Raw genomic sequence first — 14,905 nt, 5'->3', positions numbered from 1 at the left:
ATGAACTTAGAATGGGGGGGGGGGGTGTTTTACAATGAAGGGACGGTGGTCCATTTCCAGTTAAAATTTAAATGCTGGAAACAGCTTTTTTCGTTTTATCTTGACGCGATGTTCTCAATGTTCAGTGTCGGGTACCAGGAGCAATAGCAACGGTACCCGGTCGACCCTTTGGCAACGTAAAGCCAGACAGAGCCAGAGCATATCAAAAGGAGGTAAGAGAGGAAAGTCTCGGCGAATCCTACAATTCCAACTCGCAGGGTGAACGCAGAGCAAGGTGAACGAGTCGCCGTCGAAGCCATAGTATACTCGCGGACACTCAGTATAATCGCCACGGGAATTGCACGGTACCAATCCCACAGTAACGAAATCCGATGCCATTTCACGATAGTGTTCGTCGTTCTCTCGACTCTGCCGAAATTATCGGCTTGGGTCGCCTACTAAAAAAAAGTGCATTTTTTTAGTGAAAGTGCATTTCTTTATTTCATGTGAAACAATCATCGACAATTTATTACTTGCTCGAATTCAAAAAAAAATATTTTAGACTGCCTCCCGACACCTTGAGTACATATTCTTCACGCTGATTACAATAAACAAGCCGGTGAGTTCTTTTTTTACCATTTTTTATCTCTTGGGTCAAGGAAGAAAATTAAGAAATGTGAAAACTAGTTGAAAAATTTGGATCGTTTTGATAATTTTGAATTTCGCGCCAAATTCAATTGTGGTTTTTTTTTGCTGCCGATAAGTATAGTTTTGAATGATCTTGTAGACATTTGCTTTCTACAGAGATTGATAGAATTTGCGTTAATATATATTTTTTGTAGTTGAGGGGAATTATTTTATTTACATTTTGGAAATAGAAAAAAAAATTGGGAGTTTGATGATTTTTGAAATCCAAATTAAAGTAAAGAAATTGAGCATCTGGCTTTTTAGCTCCGCTATGGTCTCATGATTATAGTGGAAGAAGTAGGACGACTGATCAGGCGAACTGCTATAGCTGAGTTGTGTGCAATTACTAGTAGAAATATTGTCGGCTGAAATTCTTTGTTTCTTACACTACCGTAACGTAGAGGCTGTGCCTAAATTATCCAAAGTATTTTTTTTAAATGTCTAATTAGGCTCCCATTTGTAACAACCAAAAAGATGAATTTTTAACAAAAAATGTAATTTTTAACGTTTTAAATAAAAAATTATTTGAATTTTAAATCAGAAACAGTTGAATTGAGCAAAAAAATATGAAATTTCAGCCACAAGATATTAAATTTTATAATCGAAAGGACCAATTTTCAACAAGAGTCCAATTTTAATTAAGAAAGATCTTTCTACAAAATAGTTGAATTTCCAAACCAATAATTGAGTTATCAACCATAAAGATGAATTTTCAACATAATACATAAATTTTTAAACAAATAGTTAAACTCCTCAACCAAGAAAATTACTTTTCTACGAAAAAGACGATGTTTTTTAATAAAACAAACTGCCTACTAAATCTTTGAATTTTTAACGAAACATTTGAATTTTCAAAAAAAAAAATCTTTTTTAACCTACGAGCTAACTTTTGACCTAAATAGTTCAATATTAGTTCAAAAAATTAATTTTAAACCAAAACACGAATATTGAATAATTTACTTCAATTTTCAACCAACAAAATGAATTTTGAACTAAAATTATGAATATTTCACAAAAAAATAAATTTGGTAGAAATCAACTAAAAAATGTTATCGTTTTTAATCAGAAACAATTAAATTCAACCAAAAAATATGAATTTTTAACATGATACATGAATCCTCAGATTACTTTTCTACAAATCAGTTGCAATTCCAAACAAACATATTTACAAAAAATGACGATTTTTCAATCAAATAAATGAATTTTCAACCAAATAGTTAAGTTTTCATCCATGAGGATTAATTTTCTACCAAGAGGTAAATTTGTGTAAAAATAAAATAATTTTTAACTAACTTCAAAAAAAATATCTTAACAAAATACAAACTCTTTCAGCCAAATAGTTGAATTTTCAATTGAGCAGATTGATTTTCCACTTAAAAGCACAAATTTTCAACAAAACGGTTAAAGTTTTTACAAAATATTTAAATTTTCTATTATATTAATACATGCTTAAGTTAATCAGACAAATTATCTACAACACATTTGAATTTTAACAAAAAAAGTTTAGTTGCAAACAAAATAGTCGCATTTTTAACCAAATAGTAAAATTTTTATTTAAAAAAAAAAATAGTTTTTAAACCAAAACACGATTATTTAAAAAAGTAGTTCAATTTTCAACCATCAGATAAATTTAGAAATTAACTTGAGCCAACAAATATATATATATATATTTTTTTTTTATTCAGAAAAAATTTAATTTAATCAGAAAATAGGGATTTTTTACAAAATACATCCATTTTTAAACGGGAGGATTAATTTTCTAACAAAAAAGTAGAATTTTTAACAAAAAAATAGGAATTTCACCAAATAATTAAATTTTTAACCAAAAAAGATCAGTTTTAAACAAAAAATGCTATAGTTACATTTTGTACTATCGAAAGAAAATTTCTACTGCAATTAAGAATATTATACCAACAAAATAAATTTAAAAGAATTTAGTTGAACCAATAAGTTAAATTTGCATCCTAGAAAGATGAATTTTCAGCAAACATGTAATAGCTGATATTTCAGTCAGAACAGATTTTAATTTTCAATCAGAAACTGTTAAATTTGAACAAACAATAGGAACTTTCAACAAAATACTTTAAACTTCAACTTAAATAGATTGATTTTCAACCAAACAGTTGCATTTTTATTTTTAAAAATTAATGTTCAATGTGATTTTTCAACAAAAAACATAAATTTTTAACCAATAAGATTATTTTCCCACCAGGAAAGTCTTTTTTCAACAAAATACGTGAAATTTCGACCAAATAGTTAAATTTTCAAGCAAGAAGATTAATGGGAAGATTATTAGGTTAGTGAACTGGAAATTTTGCTTCGAAAAAAATGGGTAAAGTACGCAATATTTTAGGTCCTAATGAAATAATAAAATTGTCTGTTTGTAAAACTTCTAAATAAAAAAGTTTTTACTTTTAAACCAAATTTAAAATTATGCAATTTTTCATTTTTATAACCCAAAACGGCTACATTTAAATAAACAACTTATAAATAAAAAGTGGTTTAAGCTTGAATTTAAAAGATTGAGAATTTAAAACATTTCGACTTTAACTTCTTTAATTTGGTGTTCGGTTTTAATTAGTTTAAAATTTGAATGTAAATATCTGCAGCTATAAAAGTTCCAAATTTCAATTTCAATGGCCATGAAAAATGTTTGCTGACTTGTAAAAACCGGGAAACGGTCTTCCTGAAATTCTGAATAAAATAAGCCTAGGATATACTCTTTTTGTGAATTTTTAAAGACACTATTGCAAAAATAGTGCAAACTGTAAAGTTTTTTAAAAATTATAATTAAAATATAAAATAAAAAACATTTTTTACTTTTTTAATCTTTCTTTAATGGGAAATTTTTATGAATCCCAGCAACTTATGGATCAGAATAATTATGCTATCTGTTTTTTGCATTGTGCAGGAAGTTGAGGATAGAACAAAAAAATTAGAAAGTGCAAAGTCATCTTGTTTTTAGAAAAATAATAATGTAAATCAATATATATTTAAAAACAATGGCTTCTCTTGAGAAAAAGTACTTTAATTTTTCAAATCTTAGTTCTAACTTTAACTGATCGTAACTTCCTGCTCCATACAACGACTTTTTTAAATAATTATGCTAAATAAAATAAAATAAATTCAAAATAAAATAATTACAAAGATTTTGCTGATAAGGCATTAAAATTTGAAACACTTCTTCAACAGCTTCCTAACAAATGGAGAATATAACTCAATCCTATGATTATTTCACTTAGAATTGGGATATTTTCTAACATATTCAAGAGACACTATTTTGAACTCAGAATTCATGAAATTAAACATCCAAAATCAGTGTATGATGAATACTAAATATAGTTATTCACTGTCCACATAACTGCCAGTTGTGTTGATATTTTTAAATATATTGAGACTTAGATTCAACAGAAACCATTTCTGTTCATAAAAAAAAATTCTGATACTGTTATTTTTTCATATTATTTACTAACTCAAATTTGAATTTTTTATTTTAATACACAATTATTTGAGAATAAGTTTGCTATTCAGCAATAATAATTAAAATCAGTAATTAAATAAATGTAAAAAATTTCAAGATATAAATTAACGTTAAATTAAGCTAATAAAAATTACACGATTTTTGCCGATTAAAAAGAATCTCAGAAAAAATGCATTTCCTATTTGCGATTTTTGATTACTGTTTACTACTGACAATTGAAAACAGGATACAATGTTGTTCATTTAACAAGTTTTATGTTTTGAATGAGTCGCAGCTCATTCTTTCTGCGAAACAAATCAGTTGCAAAATATAATTATTTGTTTAAAAAAAATGCTTGGTCAGAAATTCGTTTTTATAACATGTGTTTGAAACAACTTAATGTGATAAAGTCGTAGGGAATCTTGTAACTTGAATAAGTCACCTGTAATGCATTAAACTCAGATAATCTTGTAAAATTGTATAACAGGCGATATTTAAAAATATATATAATTTTTCAAATGAAAAACTTTAGTGTGTTTTTAATTTTTTTATCACTACAAATCTGTTTGCTTTTAAATAAGACCATCATTTAAAGCATTGTGGTTCTTGATGGTATATTTAAACCAAACGCGTGAAAAAAAGTAACTTTATAACTGTATGATAACTAAAATATATCTGTTAATAAACAGAACATTTGAGAACCTTTATGAATTGAATATTTAAATGTACTGATAGATTGAATTTCAAGAAGACAGTCGAATGAATTTAATTCTTGATTCATACGAACTCTCTATTCTTTTATGAAACAGTAATAATAAAAAGGACGAAAAAATAATTCCACTCAGGAAATTTATAATCAACTTCCGCGTAAATCCCTGCTTTTAATTTTTTATTTGAGTAATTATCTAGTTATGCAGAAATAAACGTTTGTGAAGATAGAACTAACATTGTCATAATTGTTTTATCTAGTGTACATATTATTAATTCCTTGATTGCATTATTATTGTTTCGAAAGTTAATCAAAATAAATTAAATCTCAAAACTTAACTTTTAGTCAAATTTTCCTAACTTGAAGTTGAAAAAAGTACTAAAACAATTTTTTATCAATTAAATTAGAGAATTATGTTACAAGATTAGTGACTTTCGACTGAATATTAGTTAAATTATATAACTGAATGAGTCAGTACCGATCTTTTTGCTTTTTAATTAGTTACGTTTAGCCACAAATAAAATTAGCAGTAATTTTTAATAGGTTCATTAAGAGAGTGTAAAAATCAGGGAATACGTAATATTTTACAAGAAAATATATTAATTGCCAATAACAGCGGTTGAAAAAGTCCACACGTCAGGCATGAACTTCCGAGTACGTCAATCTGCAATCATGTAATAAAAAAGTGATAAAACTATCAATTATTAGGGAAAGGATGCATAATAACAACCCGTTTTTTCTCTTCTTACTTAATATCCTTTTCAATTTTTCATCGTCGCAGTAGAATATTTTAAAAGATGCTCTCGTGCATCCTCTTATTCTGTATCCTTGGTGACGTAATGAATTTCCAGTACTTTTAATCATTTTAGCACCTACATATATTTATTCTTGTTGAGAAAAAGTCATATGTAAATGAATTGGAATATTGCAATACGACAATATATTTTGCTCATAGTATTCTTTGTTTTGTTTATTTATTTATTTTTGAAGTTTTTTTAAACTATCTTCTACACAGAATATATCCTACACAATAGTATTATATTTTCCTACACAAAATACATTCTACAAACAATATGAAAAAAGCAAGTAAAATATTTTCTTGATGAAAATTGAGAAATAAATTTCAAGTTGGATTGTATTGCATTATTAGCAAAACAGTTGAATTTTTAGCCAACGAAGATTAAACTTCGACGAAAAGAGACGAATTTTTAACGAAAGAGTTGAGTTTTAATCTACAAAGTTACTTTACTTTTAAATCAGTTGACTTTTAACCCTGAATAGGTGAATCGTCAACAAAAAATATTATTTTTAAACAAAAAAATCAAACTTCAATGAAAAAAATTGCATTTTTTAGCAAATAATTGGATTTTAAAACAACATGACGATTTTTTTAAGGACGTTTAAATTTTCAATCAAAAAGGCTAAATCTTTTCCAAAAAGACGAATTTTCATCGAAATATTTACATTTTCTAAAAGTATGTATTTAACAAGCTAGTTGGATTTCAACAAACGGATTTAATTTTTTAACTAGAAATATGTATTTTCAACCAAATAATTGAATTTTTAACTAAAAATATATATGTCACTCCAAGTAGCTAAATCGCCAAATAGAAAAATTAATATTCAAACATAAAATTTTTAAAAAATTGAACTAAATGATTCAGTTTTCAATCAAAGATATTAACTAAAAACAAAATATATTTTTAGTGAAAATAGATGAATTCTTCATGAAAAATGTTAAAGATGACATTTCAAACCAAAAATATCTTAATTCTTAACCATAAAGAGTTGAATTCAACCATAAAGAAATTTCAAATACAAAATACAAAACTTTACCGCAAAATCGTTTCATTTTTAAGCAGGTAGTTAAATCTTGAAGCAAAAAGACCAGTTTCTTAGAAGGCAATTTAATTTTCAATTTAAAAGAATAGGTGTTTTTGAACAAACTAGTGGAATTTCAACAAAATAAATCAATTTTAACTTAAACAATGGAATTGTTAACAAAATAATGGTATTTTTAACCAAATATTATAGTTTTAAAACTTCAGAGATGACTTTAGTTGAATTTTTAATTTAAAAAATTATTTTGAAACCAAAAAAAACGTGCAAATTTTTAACAAAACTGATGAATTTTCAAAAAAAATAATAAAAATGTTTACAAAGGATTTCAGTTTTTAATCACTCAAACGAATTTTTAATAAAAATGGATGAATTCTCAACAGAAAATGAGATAGTTAAAATTTCGACCAAAAAAGAGTTTAATTTTAAATTAACGGTTGAATTCAATCAAAAAGATAAATTCATTTTAAAATGTAATAGTTCATATTCAACAACAAAAAAATAATCGTAAACCAAAACCAGTTACATTTAAGTAAAATAGACGAATTTAAATCAAAAGGTTGAATTTTTTAATTAAAAGGCGAATTCTCTACAAAGCATTTGAATCTTCAACCAAAAAGTTCCTTTTAAACCAAATTGTTCAGTTTTCTACCTAAATAATAAAATTTCAAACCCAAACAGACAATTTTTCAATAAAACAGTTCAATTTCCAACCCAAAATAAAATTTCCATAAAAATTTAATTTAAAAAAAAAAGGTTGAATTCTCGATCAAAAAATATGAATTTTCAATCAAAAAGTTGATTATGAACCAATAAAATGAATTTTGAACAACATATTGCAATTTTCAACAAAGTAGTCAAAGTTTAAACAAAACAAAAAAACGTAATATTTTTCCCAAAATAGATGAATTTTCAAACCAAAATTACGAATTTTTAACAAAACAGTATGTAATATAATTATTAACAATAAATGTATTTTTCTACTGTATGTAATAACAATAATAATTTAAATATTTAACACACACATACCTTCATAATTCTTGAATATTTACATATATCTATAAATAATCTTTAAGTAATTTTGAAATGTTAAATAGTTTCTTAATTACAATACAAAAATTGGTTAAATAATAATTAAGCAATAGAAACAGATACTAAAAGATGTCCAATTATAAGACGAAACAAGCATTTGTACTCTAAATACTGATAAATGAAATAGACCATCATTTGCATATGTTTAGAGTAAGAAAGTTATTGAAAATTTTTTCAATTGTTTTAACAATAAAAACAATTTAGAAATATAAAAGGATACAGAATAAACAAAAAAAGACATAAGAATATCCAAATTTGTTACAAAATTGCTAAAAAAATATTTTTAAAATATTTTTCTTCAATGAACTATGTGTTCAAATATAAAACTATTGTTTAACGAGTATATAAACTACTAAGGCAAATAAAAATCTTGTTCATATTCAATATAAGATTTATAATCCCTATAATATATACCTATGTTGTGACATCTACAAGAATTCAATGATTTAAAAAATTGTTTCAACAATTACAAACTAGTAAAAACTGAGTGGAAATTTAAAAAAAATCCATTCGTGATTATTTTTGCAAACAAAAAAAATTAGTCTGAACAATAAGGATCACCCTAGTAAGCATAGTATTTGTATTATAATGTGTAATGATGTATTGAAAATATTGCAATATTTTGTAGAGTAATGAATAATTAGTCTTTGAATAATAATTAGCGTGAATCACATCACATTGTCCCTTTTCTTGTATGAAAAATATGTAGTGACCTTTCCGCACAAAAATTACTGGGAATATATTACATTTGCTTTTGAAGTCATGGAATTCTTTTAGCAACACCTAAGAAGTCTTTTGTGAGAACGAAAAAAACTCTACACAAGTTTTATCGCGTCAATGGTTTTATTTCGCCTCAAAGTAACTTTTTACATTTTCAATTTCTCACTCTGATGAGATTAAAATAAATTTCCCAGACGTTAAGTCGTGTTTAAAAAAAAAATTTCATTTCAAAATTAAAGTCTCTTAATAATTTTTTAGCAATTAGGTTTCAATTAATGTATTTTTTAAAGAAACAAGTTACTATTACCGATCCAAACTGTAACTTTTTCTTAGTTGCTTTTGCAAAACAAGTAACTGTTGCTGCACTTTACTTCATTCAATAAACACAAACAGAGAATGCAAGAATTTCTTGAATTTTTTTTACTTTGTCCTGAATTCTTTAGAATTATTTTTAAATACACTGAATTCACTTCCATTTACTAAATTCAATAGATAATATATCTTGATTATTTAATTAATTTCATCGATGTCACTTGAATTCTTCTAGATTTATTTCGATTTAACTGTAATCAAGGGAATATGTTGGATTTTTTTTATTTCATTAGAATTTATTTGATTTTCATTCTGAATATTATAAATAATTTACCCTAATTTTTTGAAATCATTTAAATTCTTCTACAATCACTAAATTCTACTATATTCAACGAATTTTTGTACAGTTTATCTGCTTTTTTTTTTACTTTCATTTACTCAATTCGATGAAACTGATTTAATTTAATTTATCTCAATTACATGGTATTCTTTCAAATTCTGATAAATTTCATCAAAGTTTTATTATTTTATTTAAATTATTATAAATTTCCTTCAATTTCACTGAAAGCAGTGGAATATTTTCGATTTTTAAAATGTTGTCAACTCATTTAAATTTAATTTGAATTCACTTCGATATCTTCTTAATTCTTCGACAGTAACTCAATTCTACTCAATTAAACAGATTTAAACAAAATTTTTTTTAAATTCATCCTAAAGTATTTTTAACTCACCTGGAATTATTAGGCATTTTATAATATTCCTTTGAATTTCTTTGTATTCCGCTGAATTCCTTGAAATTTTACTCAAATCAATGAAATATTTTGTATATTTTTCAATTCACTTGAATTTTCATGAATTTCATCGAATTCTTCTGATTGCCTGTCTTCTAAATTCTTTAGAATTTCATTCTATTTATTTAATTTTTTTGTGCATTTTTTGAATCCTCTTACATTCTGTTGAATTTTCCAGGATTTAATATTCTCCCATTTTACTCAATTCAGCCGAAATTTTTTTAATTTTGAAATTTTGGGCAAATATATTCTTTCAAATTCTTATAAATTTTGTTAAATTCTCTTAAAAGCCATTGTCACCTTATTTTACTTTACTTAAAATTCACCCTGAATTCTTATTAAATTATTCTAAATTCTTTAAACTATTTTTTAATTCTTTTTGATTCTCTTGATTTTTTTAATACTCACTGAATTTTTTTTTAATTTACTTGGATTATTTTTAAATCACTTGAATTTATTTAAATTCACTTGAACTCTTTCGATTTCACTTTAAGTCTTTTGTATTCACCCGAATTCTCTTCAATTAACTTAAATGTATTCAACAAAATGGATTTAAACATTTTAAAATTTTTTGTTTTAATGCACACTTCAATTTTACTGAAATCAGTACAATATTTTGTAAATTTTTGTACTTTTTTATTTTAAAAAGTTAAGTTTAACTATATTCCTTCAAATTCTTATCAATGTTATAAAATTTTCATGAATTCCCTTAAATACTAAACTAAATGGAGTCTTAAATTCTTACCATTTTTTCGTCTTATTTGAATTCATTTAGAATTCATCCGTAATTCTTATTGATTCATTCTGAATTCTTCCAATTTTTCTTGAATTATGTCGAATTCTCTTGATACATTCAACTCTTATTGAATTCTTATCAATTCTATTAAATTATTTTGAATTTATTTGAATTCTTCCGAATTCTTATCAATTCTTTTGAATTTACTTGACTTCTTCTTAATACACTTGAAATCTTTTGAATTAATTAAAATCATTTTAGATTTACTTGAATACTTTTGAATTAACTTGAATCATATTAAATTCACTTCAATTCGACTAAAATAACTTTATCTTATTCAATTAAATGCATTAAACAATTTTTTAACGCATCCTGAAGCCTTTTAAACTGACCTTGAATTCTTAAGTATTTTATCACATTTTTTGGATTCTCTTGAATTCTTACAAATTCTCTTCCATTTTACTGAAATCAGTAGAATATTTTGCAGCTTTTTGAATGAACTTGAATTTTGGCTAATTCTTCTCATCTCCCTTAAAACCCTCTAAATTCACTAAGAATTTATTTAATTCTCTCTTATTTATATTTTAACTTTTGTCAATTCACTTACACTCTGCTGAATATTCCCTGGATTTTTTGACACTATTTTTATAAATTTGATAAAGCCTTTTTTTTATTTCAGTTCAATCACATTCTTTCAAATTCTTATAAATGTTTTTAATTTCCTTGGATTTCCTTAATTCCTAAACTAAATGGAATCTTAAATTCTTACAATTTTGTATCTCATTCGAATTCATTTAGAATTCGTCCAGAATTCTTATTAAGTTATTCTAAATTCTTTAAATTTTTTTAATTCTTTGTTATTCTCTCGATATATCCAACTCTCACTGATTTTTTTTGAATATATTTAAATTCTTTTGATTAGTTTGGAATTTTTTTGAATTTACTAGAATTGTTTTTAATACAATTGAACTCTTTTCAAATCCCTTAAGTACTTCTGAATTCACTTGAAGTCTTTTGAATTTATTAAAATCATATCAATTTACTTGAATACTTTTGAATTAACTTGAATCATATTAAATTCACTTGAATACGACTAAAATAACTCAATCCTATTCAATTAAATGGATTAAACGAATTACAAAAAAAATTTATAAATGCATCCTAAAGTATTTTAAACTCACCTTGAACTCATAAGAATTTGATCAAAATCTTGTAGATTCGCTTCAATTCTTCTAAAATCACTCCAATCTTACTGAACTCAATTAAATTTTTGGAACCTTTTTCAATTTATTTAAGTTTTAATGAATTCGATCAAGTTTTTCTTCTAAATCTCCTTGAATTTTTTTTAATTCTCTTAAATTTAGAAGCAGCTCAGTCACATCATTAATGGACATTAGTTGCTTTTATACAATTTGAATTACTTTTTGGAATAGAAATTAGTCACCTTTGTCCACATTTTATTTAACATTCTTTTTTTATTTTTGACAGCAATAATTTTTTTAAAGTTTCCTTATTTAGTCAGAATATCTCGAAAGTCAGTTTTTATCTTCATTTTCTAACTTATGATTACATTTTTTTATCTCAATTCGCAGCCGAGCCTGTTTCAATTAATGGTCAGTGTCACTTTTAGATTGTCAACTGACACATCTATTTCCTTGAAACTGAATAATTTATTCCAATAAAATTTGTTTGAACTTAAATTAGCGACACGTCATCTCAGAAGTGGACATTTATTTAATCTTTAAATATTGATTTCGATTTCAAAGAATATTTTTTCGCTCTTCTAAAAAATTCCGATTTTGTTGGTTGTCTAGTCTTATACAGCCACCCTTCACTTTTTTCCTAAAGTAACTTCGTTACTAATGACTTTATCAAAAAAATTAACAAGTTCTTTCTCATTACTCAGATTTTTATAAAAGCATTACTGTAAAAAAATTATTTTTTTCTATTAGAAGAGTTTGATTGTCAAATTGAGTTGCATGTCTGCTGTAATTGACTGTAATTTGCATAGCACTTCGTTCAACTCTTCCGAGATGTTATAATCGAACTATGCGTGCATCTGTAACATTATATCAGTGTATGCATTTCAGTAATAAGCATGGACTTTCTCCTGCTACTTTCTCTGTCCTCAACGTCCGAATAGGAGGAGGTTCTTCTCCTGCAAACAATACTATATTAACTGAAAAATTACATTTTTATATTTATTATACATATTTAATAAAACAAAAGATAAACAGGTAACTCCTATTTGAGGAAGTGAAAGTAATTAATTAATAAAATCACGTAATAATTTAATTGCGGCATTACAAAACGAAACTATCAATTTCGATCTTTCACCCAGCTTATAAAGATTTTAATCTAAATAACATAAATATACATTTTTCAGCATAATTTAAACTACAAAAAAAAAAACATTTTTTCTTGTCAAAAATTCTATGTGTTTCTTCTTGGGACTGGGATAAATTAGTTCAATAATAAAACTTAAATAAAAATAATCTGATTTTAATTTAGTGACAAATTTCGAGTTGACAAAAATGTGAATTATGGAATTCGATGACAATAATTTTTTACAATGAAAGTTAGATTTCGTTTGATCAAGAACGCAAAAAAATCTAATATAAGCTTAGCCAGAGCTACTTAACTGTTCGAGAGCCAGAGAGCAAAAAAGCCACGTTGCTTTGGTACAACTGATTTTATTCATTTCACCTAATAATCCCCTCCAACCTTTATTCCTTCCTCTCCTTCTTACTTCTTTCTCATTTTCCCTTGTCTATGAGTTTTAGTTCTCTCTCTTTCTCGCGTTTTTATCTCATGTAGCCGATAGGCCACGGGTCGAGAACACGTCACCGTCGAAACAATATAATTCGTATATAAAGCGTGTGAATGCGTATATGTGTGTGTGGGCGCGCGCCAAGCCCAGAAATGTGCGTATACATGAACTGGGAAATTTTTATAAGCTTGTGTTCTCCCCGTGCGCCCCAGTAGCTTCCCTTATGCGAAAGCTCGGCTCACTAAAGCACATGAGTTTTTGCCGCATATAAATTAGTATACGAAAATGATGCCCAAGTCCTCATTAACCTTTAGGCCTAGCCCAGCCCGAACACCCTGTTGACGTCCGCATTCACCTGTGTAGGCTTGGATCAACTTTGGGTCATCAACTGTCCAAGTTATCATTACTCCACTAGGTTTAGTTCGACTTTGAACCCACGGTTCAAGTTATCATTAACCTCTGTTAGCGTAGATCTACTCTAGACAGTCTTCGTTTTTAAGTCAATATAAAACTCTTTCCAAATTATTTTTCCTTCTAAATGAAAATTTACAGCTATAATTAAATTACTCTTTACTTCATTGCTCTCGGAATCTCGAATCCTTTTCACACAATTTTTCTGGTATTTAACATTCTCATATTTGTTATTTTATCTATCACATACATTCAACTCTACTCTCACATTTCAATGTTGGGTTCAATACTTGACTAATTCATCAAACGTATAGCTAAATACTTGATGAAAAATACATATAATTTTAAATTTGTGAAATGACACAAAAATGCAATTGATTTCAAATAAATCCGCATACTGTGAACTTATTTTAATGTCATGAACTACAGGTTCGTTTTTTTTTAACTATAAATTACAGTCTTAGTATGCAGTTATCGCGGCGGCTGGAAATCAAATAAATCGATTCTACGGAATAGAGTGAATGACACATATTAAATTCTGGCATTCAAAAACATAATCTCGTGTTTCGTCAAAACACATCCCAAAAAGTTTACTTTTTAAGAAGTCTCCTCCTCTCAATTTGTACGAAGACATGTGCTTTATTGAATATCAAGTTTCGGACTCACACGATGTCTTAGAACGCAATTAAATTAATCACTCTTTTGGTCCTCAAATTACTTGATTTCAAACCGACATGACGCTTAAATATTTACGCTCTAATTTTTAACAATATTATTAATACGTGAAGTAAAATATAGTTTACGCATAAATTTTTTCAGCCCGTAACACTATGAAAAGCTCTATTGCACTTCATGCATATTCTAAATTCTAAACAAATGTTAAGAGAATGTTAAGAAAATGTTTTTAAGAATCAACTTATAATTTTAAACACAATCTTACAGCCCAAGATTTTACAGTTTACTAGTATTAAAGATTTTTAATTGTTTGATTTTAACTAACACAGGTGGTAAATTCAACATTTTTAATGAAGAATTATTTAAGTGCTAATAAATAAACGATATTGCAAACTAAATAATATTAAAAGTTGAGCAAATTATTAGAGGCGCTCAAGAAAAAATTTAAAAATAGGGATGGTAAAAAAAAGCCTTATGAATCTTTTAAATATGCATTCTTCTATTTTTTAATAAGCTCTACCTAAAGGTGCCATGCTTTTAAAATTCAAAAATTTCAATTTTAACCATTGAAGAAGATTAAAATAGGTAAAATTTAATTTTAAAACGATTTGAATTAAAAAGTATACTAATTCAAAGTGCTGAAAATGGAAAATTGTTAGGTTTTAACAATGAACAGACCACAATTATTCGCGTTAAATACAACGTTATCCTGTTTTTTTTTTTT

The 14,905-nt window shown here is 26.1% G+C and overlaps 1 protein-coding gene across 1 annotated transcript in view; it reads left to right on the top strand.

Annotated features, from left to right (window-relative positions):
• The first annotated feature begins 217 nt into the window (after positions 1-217).
• LOC117178759 (sn1-specific diacylglycerol lipase beta-like) overlaps positions 218-14,905 on the top strand; it is a 68,997-nt gene continuing 54,309 nt past the window's right edge. The window contains exon 1 of the mRNA XM_033370202.1: positions 218-598. The gene's annotated coding sequence lies outside the window, so the exon portion shown is untranslated. The remainder of the gene's footprint in view (positions 599-14,905) is intronic.

This window comes from Belonocnema kinseyi, chromosome 8, assembly GCF_010883055.1.
Source record: "Belonocnema kinseyi isolate 2016_QV_RU_SX_M_011 chromosome 8, B_treatae_v1, whole genome shotgun sequence".
Classification (NCBI taxonomy): domain Eukaryota; kingdom Metazoa; phylum Arthropoda; class Insecta; order Hymenoptera; family Cynipidae; genus Belonocnema; species Belonocnema kinseyi.
Note: the sequence above shows the minus strand (reverse complement) of the source record. Positions and strands in the feature narration are given on the sequence as shown.